Consider the following 10105-nt stretch of genomic DNA (forward strand, 5'->3'; position numbering starts at 1 on the left):
CTGCCGCCGTCTGGCAGGGTCCGTGTCACGGGGGTGGGCAGGGAAACCCAGAGGCCCCGAGCTCTGTTCTTTCTGTGCTTGCCTCTCATCCTTCCTCAGGTGTGTCTTCCCGCTGAGGCATCTCAGCACCGCAGTGGGTGTTCAGGCGCCGGTAGGAAGAGGAAGTTGCTTCAGTGAGTATTAATGGCTTAGAGACAGAGTTTGAGTCAAAGAGAGCAACAGAAGCAAAGCGGTGGGGAGGAATTGCTGTAGGTAGCAATCGCAGTCTTTGTGCCTTTCTTTTTGTTCTCCTGTTATGCAGTGATGCTTTTGCTTGGAGAGTGGTTAGTACTAAGTGTTACTATTTAAGTACGCTCATAAACTCCCTGTATTGTAACACCACGCTGGCAAATAATTCCGTTGATCTTAGCAGTGTGTGTAGTCACAGAAACAGTTAAAACGCCAGGTTTTGGTAATTTAAGCAAATAAAGCTGTATTACCCTGTATACAGTTGTTTGTGGTACTTTGCGTAAGTAAAAGTATTTGCAGAATCAGGCCAGGTTGCACAAAGTAATAAAGCAAGTCAGGGAGAGAGTCAGGAGCAGCATCAAAATGCTGACTCCAGTTTTATATTTTAATTGCTATATTAATTACTGGTTTTACTCAACATCTTCATCACATCACAGACAACTTACATCATAAAAATACACGTGCTCATCCTGTCAGCTTTCACACAGACATGTGGAAGTACAGTCATTTGAGTAGTCAAAATTACTCACAGATAAATGTTTGAAGGCATAGCTGAAAATGGGTATTTATACCTAGCATAGGGGCAGTTCACATTTGCAAATATACACTGAGACTGAGTATGATTTGACAACAAAAAAGATCCATTGACAAATAGATTGCATGCCATGAACATTTATGACTCTGCTGGGAATTTACTATATTCTTTCTAGAATCTGAAGAGAGCTCTGAGTCATAGATTATAATGAACATGAACTTCTGTTATAGACGTATGTAAGCATCTATAAAGTCAAACTGTGTTCAAAGGGTTCTGGTTCGAGTTTAAGTCACATTAGTTTCTTGGAGAATAACTGCAAAAGCTAAATTAAGGTCTGTGAGTGATTTGGGGCTTGATTCAAAACCTGTTAAATCAGGAAGATCTTTTACTTACAGAAACTATTATGACTACTTTAAGATCATGGACCAGTGACTATTGTCATTTCAGGAGTGCTTTGAGGAAGACAACAACTTGTTGGTTATGTTTGGTTTGGTGCAGCCATTTTTAAAAATTGGCTATTCCCTGTAGCTAAAGCATTCACACTTTGTCTGGAAGTAGACTTGTCCCTCTTGCTTCCAAATACAACCTCAATGCTAAGGAGCTCCTATTTTCCAAAAGTATTTTTTTCTTCAATTGCTCTGTGGTACAACATAAACTTATAAGTGATGTATTTTTTCACCCTTGTGTAACTAGGAATCTACCAATGATTTCACTGTTTTCATCATTTATTATAGCTACTCCATGTTCTTCAGCAGAGCTGTTGGGGAAGAATTTTGTTTTGGCTGTGTCAGGTTTTTAGAGGTGGGAGGAGAGGAAAGGATGTGGAACTGTGTGTTTCTGAGGCTATCTTGATATACTTAAATATCTTCCAGCAATACAATTGCCTGTAATCATAACAGAAGTGAGTGACTGCCTGGCTTAAGTGTTGAAGATTGCTGGGGAAAGCAGTGTTAGCCTTGTGGGATATAGTTAATGTAGCTAGGTACACAAGTATAAATCATACTGGCACTAAGAGAATAGGCTCTTTTGAGATATGCAAACTGATAAACAGAAACTTCATACCTGAGTAAAGCCTCAGCAGGTCATTTGCACACTACATTAGGTGCTATAATTGTCCTGTTACTGTAATACTAAATGAAACCAGTTTACATGGAATAGGGAGAGGACAGGTGGGTTTGACTGTTCTCTGATACTGACCATTGCAGGTGCTCTGGTGCATGCATTTCTCATTGCCTGTGTGCCATACAGGTCAAGCCTATCTGCCCATCTTTGAATCATACCACTACCTAAAAAATCCTGATTGACCCTTTAACATACTTCGGATTGCTACCCACATCCCCTTACTGCACCAGCATCATTACAGGTCCTGCATTTAAACTGTACAACAGTTCACATCCTGGGTGAAGTACCAAGATGTATCCAGTACTACATTTGGCACAGTGTTTTCCATTAAAATTAGGTTCAGCTGGGAAGAACAAGTTATGCCCAAAGAGAATGAGATTACTGCATGAATACTAGAACTGAATGAATGGGTGTCCAGCCAACTGAGACAGTTTTCTACAGGTAGACCTTTCCTGGGTGTGGATTCTCTGGCATCTATGATACATGAGCCCACACTTCCAAGTTTGTCTGAGGTGCTTGGAGGAGCTGTCTCTTCTGCTCAGCTGTTGCTTTTTCATGAGACTTCCGAATCATAAAGAAAAGTAAGTTCTGCATACTCAAGGTTTTAAATATTTTTTAAAAACAGGCAAAGAACAGAAAATGAGGTGGAAGGATTTACAGAAATTCTGGAATTTTAGAATTATGCAGGCTAGTCATGGAATGCACAGATAAGCACGAAAAGAAGGTACTAATAAGTCATTGAGCTATAATTTCTGAGCAGATGGTGACAGTGATTTCTTAAGAGAACTGACTGCTTGCTTTCAAAATAGTCCCCTACCTCCCATACTACAATATTTCCTGGTCCTACATGTCAACTATAGAGGATTTTATTGTTTTCTGTGAAGAATGGTAAAACATCACCGTATTCACCATGAAGGAAAATCATGTATTGAACATGAGCTACAACCTTTTTTTGAATGTCAAAAAAAGGCTGTTGCTTTGAATTTGCTGTAACTGACTCTTCAGTTGAGAGATGAGGTACAAATTTAAGTCATTGAGTAAATTCCCACTGAAATAAAACTACAGGAACTTTTAATGGTAATGGAATCTGGCCTTCTATAAATGAAAAGCACAAATTTAATTGCTATGTTTACTTAATTATAACTGTTCTTAATTAAAATAAAAAAGACAGTGATTGAATAGTATTTTTGTAGAAGTTATTTCCTCCAATGTGCTTTTATCTTGGAATCTAAATGTAAAACATGATAAATCACTAGCAAATTAATTCCTAGCCAAAACATTTTGAATGGAAATGTTGTTACATAGCTTTAAAACCAAAAACTATTGTTCAGCTTATAGTAGATTTGAAGCCTCCAGGATTTTATGGAAAATGTTCTATAAGTAGTTATCTGGAAAATATGTCAGTGTGGTCTTTAGGCTTGAGAGTTATTTCTTCTCTGATAAATTCATGTATGATTTCTTAAATGACACATACTAAAACTTTCAATTTGTGCTCAACAGTTCATTATGTGTCACTGTTTTTCCTTCCTCCTGCTGCCAGCTCCTAAATTTACTGCTTAGTGCTACCATCAAACATGCTATGTATTTCTAGGTTATCCAACTTTCAAACTTTGATTCTTGAAAAAAGGCCCAACCGAGTTCTAAACCCCTAAAAACACATCTTTCTGTGATTTGATGTGGCCTGGAGTCCACTTCTTAATTGAAAAGTGTGTTCTTCATGTTTTATTGGGTAAGAAAATTCACAACTGAGCTAAATACCACCCAAAATTATTGCAGACCAAAGAGGATTTGTGTTGTGAAAGATATGAAATGTAAGATACAGTCTTTTTGGAAAAACTGAGCCATGCTAGTCATACATGATTGCTCAGAGGTTTAAAAAATCCTCAGAAACAGGAAAAAACCCTGCCTAACGCTTAAATAAAAGGAAACATTATGCTAATTAGACAATTAGTGAATCATACAATTTTCTAAGCTATTTCTCCAGGTTTGGGGGAGAAGAATACATAAGCCCTTCTCTCCTAGAAAACTTCCACAGTGAACCATTATTAGTGCCACCAGGTAATTTGCAAACTTGCCATACTATGAGCCCCAAAAGGTGTATGTCTCGTTGGAAAATGGGTAGGGCCATGTATATATGTTCATAGTCTGCATTAAAAGGGTATAAACTACTCATGTATTCTCAGAATGTGGTAGCTCTGCAGCTTTCTCCTTAGTAGCGCAAAAGAATTTGAGATACTAAGGAGAATTCTTACTATTTATGGGATAATTCTCAAATTATGTTTGTTTACTTTAATGCTCAGTGTAAAAATATGAACAATAACCTTAGAACATTGTCTAAAATGCAGAACCTTCTTTTAGATGAGTGCCCTAACTAATTGATTATAGGTGGTATTATCCTTTGTACAGTACTTCTGAATCAAAACGTCCTTTTGATTCGATGGGGCAGATTGCAGGAGAAGACTTCAATATACTTGGGTAAAACTTACCTCACTGATCATCACTTTGTAGTCATATTCTGTAATTGTCAGGCTATATATATATATGTATGTATATATTTATATAAAAGTTGTGCACTGTGGAATTTTACATGGAGGTCATTTCTGTTGGAGGGTGGGTGGTATTAGGGAGTTCTCTGAAGATTTGTTATACCATATTCCTTGACAGCGTTTGGTTAGAATAATGTTTAGCCACTTGTTTCTGAAAAGGCACTAATACAGAACCCATCAACTAAGTGCTGCTTATGTGGATTGGGGCCAAATGAATAATTTGGCTGAAGCTTTCTGTTTCTTTCCTTAGCAGAATTGATGGAAATAACTGCAAGGGGAAAATTCTGAAAGAACTAGGAGAGATAAAGAATATATATTATTTGTGCAACTTAGGGCTGATTAAGGAGACAGTAGTCTCTTCCCCTTTTTTATGACCTTGGGGATCATTTCTATGTATAAAAGAAAAACAACCAAAAAAACACAGGAATGTTTTTCTACTTAAAATTATGTGCAAGATCTTAACTATATTTCAAAAAATGGTATCATTAGTAATGATCTGATCTAATTAATTCAACTGGTTAGTGTAACTTCATTCGTAAATGTAAGCTCTGATGTTTTACAAACATCACGATGGTTATTCCTTTCCACAAAGAATAGAATTTTACAGAGTTAACATGACAGTATAGTTAAAGTAATATAAATGTAGTCACATGGTTACTGATATGATGAATTAAGAATGCAGTCTTCCCAAATATTTGTGCAGCAGTTCCCCCAAATATTCAACAGTTCTCATGATACTGGAGAATTTTAGTTTATTTAAAATTAAACGGATTGTGGTTTATAATTTGCAATCTTTATGTTTTGTAATACGTCAAAGTTAAATAGGTGAACTTGTTCTCTGTTGCAGTGTAAATACTCAACTTCCTGCTTACTGAATGGTTTTGCCCAAGTTTAGGAATTTGTAATGCTTTTATTTGTACTGTTAAGCAATGGATTTGATATATATTTCTCGTTGGATTATTTTACCTTTGAGGATAGATTTCACTCTTTAAAATAGAGATCGTGCATGTTTTCTTTGCAGTTTTGTGCTTTGCCTGAAAATGGAAGCTCCAGCAATGCTTAAAATAACTTAGGTGCTTGTGGAGACCTCAGGCAGCCATTAGACTGCTCAGATGGACAGAATGATACATGACTGCAGATTTTATTGTATGTGCTGTCACCGCAGTCTTTCAAAGGCTCTTGTTCAGTGTGGTGTCTTTGGATTGAAAGAGGATTCAAAATTTCCTAAGCTTAATGGAGACATTGATTTGGGGGCAGTGAGGTGGAGGTAGAGCGTAACTGCTCTAAATGGAATGTGTTCCAGAGTGTACAGAACATCTTTTTTTCTCTTCCACAAACTGTCTGGGGAGTACAATGCCACAGAGTTGTGTTTGTAGGACTGAGGAGACTAGAAAAGCAATTTTGGTACCAGAGCAGATAGTGGGATCATCATTACTTGTCTGTTAGCAGCCAGTAGGTTCTGAGAGAGATTACAAGTACTTGAGAATGAAATCAAGTAAGGTATTCCATCCAAATAATTAACATTTCAAGAGCAGTCTTTACCTTTGATTTTTTTTGGTGTTTTATTCTGTTACAGTGTCACCATAATGTGTAACAGCAAAGATTGTTTCTTCTAGAGGACATATTTATTTTTGCCTGCACTGTTCACTGGTCAGTCAATACCTCATTTCCTAGCATTTGCTGCTCTTTTACTCTTGTTCCCACTCCAGCCTTCCTTTCCTTCCTTTTATGTATTTTTCTTATCATCTATTTTCCTTTTCTCCTTGCTTTCACTACTTTCAACTTCCTTCCCACCTCTTTCCTCCTTTCTTCTTAAATTGGAGATAATGTCAGGAGTTTTTTTCACTCTCATTGCTAGTTTTAGTATAGTAGTTAACTGGTACAATTTTCATACTCTTGCTTGTAAATATTATTATGACATTGATTCAGTATCATAACGGATGATGAAAAATATGTAATGTTTCACTTAGAGAATTAAAAAAATAGCCTTAAATAACTGGCAGAGCCATTTTCATTTGCGAGAAGCCAGTCTGGATGCCTTATGCAATGTGATCTGTTTTCTTCCTGTGAGGGGAATTAATAACATCTCATTTCTCCTTGCCTGTGAAATTTAATTAGCAAAGATGTATTTAATATTGAATTCTTTGGAAAATGCGTTTGCGTGCATCCTTTGCACAGAGCAACACTAGAAAAAGTCTAATCTCACATTCTGTAGCACAACCCCCACCCTCCTGCCTGAAAAAAGTCAAGCAAAAAAAAAACCCAACCCAAACATATTGCTTATGCCAGAACCTACAGTTCAGACATACTTAGACAGCCATAGCTGAGAATTTAAGTAATGTATTTAAACTATGGAACAGAGCTGAGAAAAAAAGCCCAAAACAGATTGGTTTTGCTTTTATTTACAGAATTAATAGTGTTGTAAATTTCTGTGGAGTGTAGAACTTAAGAACTTAAGAGTTTGAGGCAGTGCTATGAACATATTAAATATCTGGCTTCTTCCTTTTTTATTTTTCTTTTTTCTTTACTTGCATTATGGTTCCTCAAATCCCCTTAGAATTCTAATGAAGAAAAATTGATTCACTTCATTTTTTTGCAAGTGACCAAAGTCCTTTTAAAATATGTCTGGGTAATACCATTAGGATCATTGCATGAAAATAAACAGCATATTGTGAGTAAACTGAATGGTGATTGTTTGGATCAGGCATAGATGGAGCACGTTTAATGTTTACAATCAGTTACCTTAGGCTGATCATTTCCCTTCCAGGAAGACATTGAATATCTCCATTTGCTGCTGAGGCCAAATGCCTCACACAGCATCTTGTCTGTAGAATCTCGGTGTTGTAGGAAGGTTGGCACAGGTCTCCCATTGCTTTCCCAAGTGTTACGGTGTAGTTCTCTTCAACTTTTTTTATCCAGGGGATCAGAAGGTCCATGTGACTAATCTCCTCCCCTGTGTCCCAGTGTAGGATGTACTTTGGGTTATGGTACAGCATCTTCCATGGAAGGGGCGAACATCAGTTACAGGCTAAAAATATTGGATGGGGCTTACACACGTGGTTACACTGCCAAGCGAATTGCAGCTGGTCTGAAAATAATTTTGTTTTAAGAAATAACCATTGTAGTTTTAGAAACTTGGGCTTCTGTGAGGAAATTCTTTCTGTGCAGCTGTCAGGGTGAACAGCATGAGTCACTGCAGGATTGTGATTAATGACCAAAGAGAAGCACTTCATAGCTGGCAGACTCAGACCCAGGGTGTACCTCGTTGTCCAGGGAAAAGAATTGTTAGAAGCATGAAGAGGCCAAAATTATTGAAATGACAGGCATTTGATTTGCAGGTGTTAGGGCCACGATGTCTCCGAAAGGTGTGAACCCTGACAGGAGGCCACAGTCCATGCTGCTGCAGATGGTGTCATTAAAGGATGGGATTTTGCTACAGTTAGGACAGAACTGGAAATGAAAGCGGATATAACTTGTGGAGTACGCAGCCAAGTCTGGAGCAGCAATCCCTTCCATGGCAGCCTTGAGCAATGTCAGTCAGCAAACACTTGGACAAAGAGCAAGAACCATCCTTAAGAGGGAAGGTGCTGCGTGGGTGTTGGAGGGAGAGGCTGCTGAGCACAGGTACAGGACAAGGATCACACTAGGAGGGCAAATGGGAGGAGATTTGTACTCTGTTCCTTTATCATGGAGCTAATTCAGTCTTACAACCTTTCCAGCCTTGTAATGTGTTCACATTGTCAGGTTTGCAGCACAGTTTCTGCACTGCTGTGGGTTAGGCCTTCAAGTTAAACCTCCTCATTTGGATGAGATAACAATCTTGTCATAAGTTTCCAAATTAAATTTAAATAATTTTGCCACCTAGATCTTGTACTTAAAAATAAAGATTGCATCTATTTTTCTCTTTCAGGACATGAGAGTTTAATAAGAACATTTCTTTGACCAGAAATAAAGGATTCAGATGTAAAAGAGTACCATATGACAATTAGTATTTTCATTATTTTCTCTGTAATGTTTAATATTCACTAGCAATTTTAGCTGTATTATCTATATTTCTCAAGAGGCAGAAGTGATCCACAAAACAGAAAGATGGACAGTGGTTAAATAGCAGGAGCAGAATGTTCATTCTAGTCAACAGGAGCAATAGCTCGTTCTAGCCAACAACATTAACAGTTCTGTGACAGAAGAGAGGAAAGTCACAGATCACAGAATGGGTAAGGCTGGAAGGTTATCTGGTCCAACCTCTCTGCTCAAGCAGGGTCATCCTAGAAAATGTTGCACAGGATTTTGCGTCTAGATGGTTTTTGAAGTCTTACCTACGCAAGTTTAGCAGTAGAGACATTGGGAGCCATGTGTCCATTGAAGTTTAAAGGCTTAGTGTAGAAAATTGTGAGTCTGCTGAGCTGGACAAAGGCCAGATACAATCTTCTATGCTAGACATTCTAGAGGGGAAATCTGGGGTTCCAGGTAAACCCAGTATTTCTGGTGAGACTGTCTTATGAACTCAGAATTATTTTCAGGATTCCATGCTGCAAGAGAAGCCTTACTTGGGAAATGATTTGGTATCTCAGCTAGACTTTGCTAGGTTTTTCTGATGTGCAGCTGTGGCATATTCAGGGAAAATGCAAGTGAAGCAGGAAGAAAGGTGGGGTGAGAATATAAAAACATGGAAAGGAAAGAGCTTTAGCTATAAAGTATGACTTCTTTATTGCAGAACTGCTCTTCCTTTTGTCAGAAAGAGGGGTGTCTGTGAAACGAAAAAGAGTGTTGTCTGTGAACAGTTTCCATTAGAAAAGAACATTTTTTGGTATTCCAAGCTAGCTAGAGACAATGGGACTATTAACTGGTACTGGAGTTGAGTGGTTTCCAGAAGTGGAAATTAGTAATGTTGTAGTATCACAGTGGATGAAGTAGTAAAAGTAAATTGGAAAGAACATGGTTGTTACAAAATCCTTAACATCTTTTTCTCTAAGTATTTTAGAATAATCTAAATCAAATTAGATTTAGGATGATTACAGCAATAAGGTTGTCACGTGAAGAGTGTGTTGTTTACAAAGTCCAATAAAACAATATAAAATGATCCCTTTATCAAAGCACCATAAACTATTAGTGTTTTGGTATGCAGAGAGGACTGATTCATACAAGCGTAAGCTAAATGGAAGCTCTCTGTTATGATCAGGGAAGAAGGAGAGTTCTCTGGAGTATAATTCAGAGCAGCTATTTTTTCCTTATTAGCTACAGAGAGCTTCCCCAGCCTGTGACAGGCCTTGCTGTAGCAAGGTTTTTTTCCCTTGTGTGTCTGAGTGAAGATCACGTAAGAGGGCAATGTGGGGTTGCTTTTTTCCAATGTTGTGGTTAGCTCAGATTAAACTGAAAGCCATGTATTCTCATTAAGGTCTAGAAACTGGTTTATGGCGCTCATTTCTTGTTTGCAGCTGTGAGTACTTTACAAAGCTGATACACAAGTGTTGTTGCCTAAACAGCTCAGTTACCATAGCTGAGTAAAATCACCCATAAGCAGAATTTTCCCATTCATGACTTTGCCTCGTGCTGTTCTTCCATGTCTCTCTTAAGATGCCTCTGTGCAAATGGAGTGGATTAAAACTACAGACTTTAAATGACTAGTGTATATTTGGTTTGTCATATGCTAATAACATAAATATGTCTATTTTCA

The sequence above is a fragment of the Corvus brachyrhynchos genome, unplaced genomic scaffold (assembly GCF_000691975.1).
Source record: "Corvus brachyrhynchos isolate BGI_N302 unplaced genomic scaffold, ASM69197v1 scaffold167, whole genome shotgun sequence".
Classification (NCBI taxonomy): Eukaryota; Metazoa; Chordata; class Aves; order Passeriformes; family Corvidae; genus Corvus; species Corvus brachyrhynchos.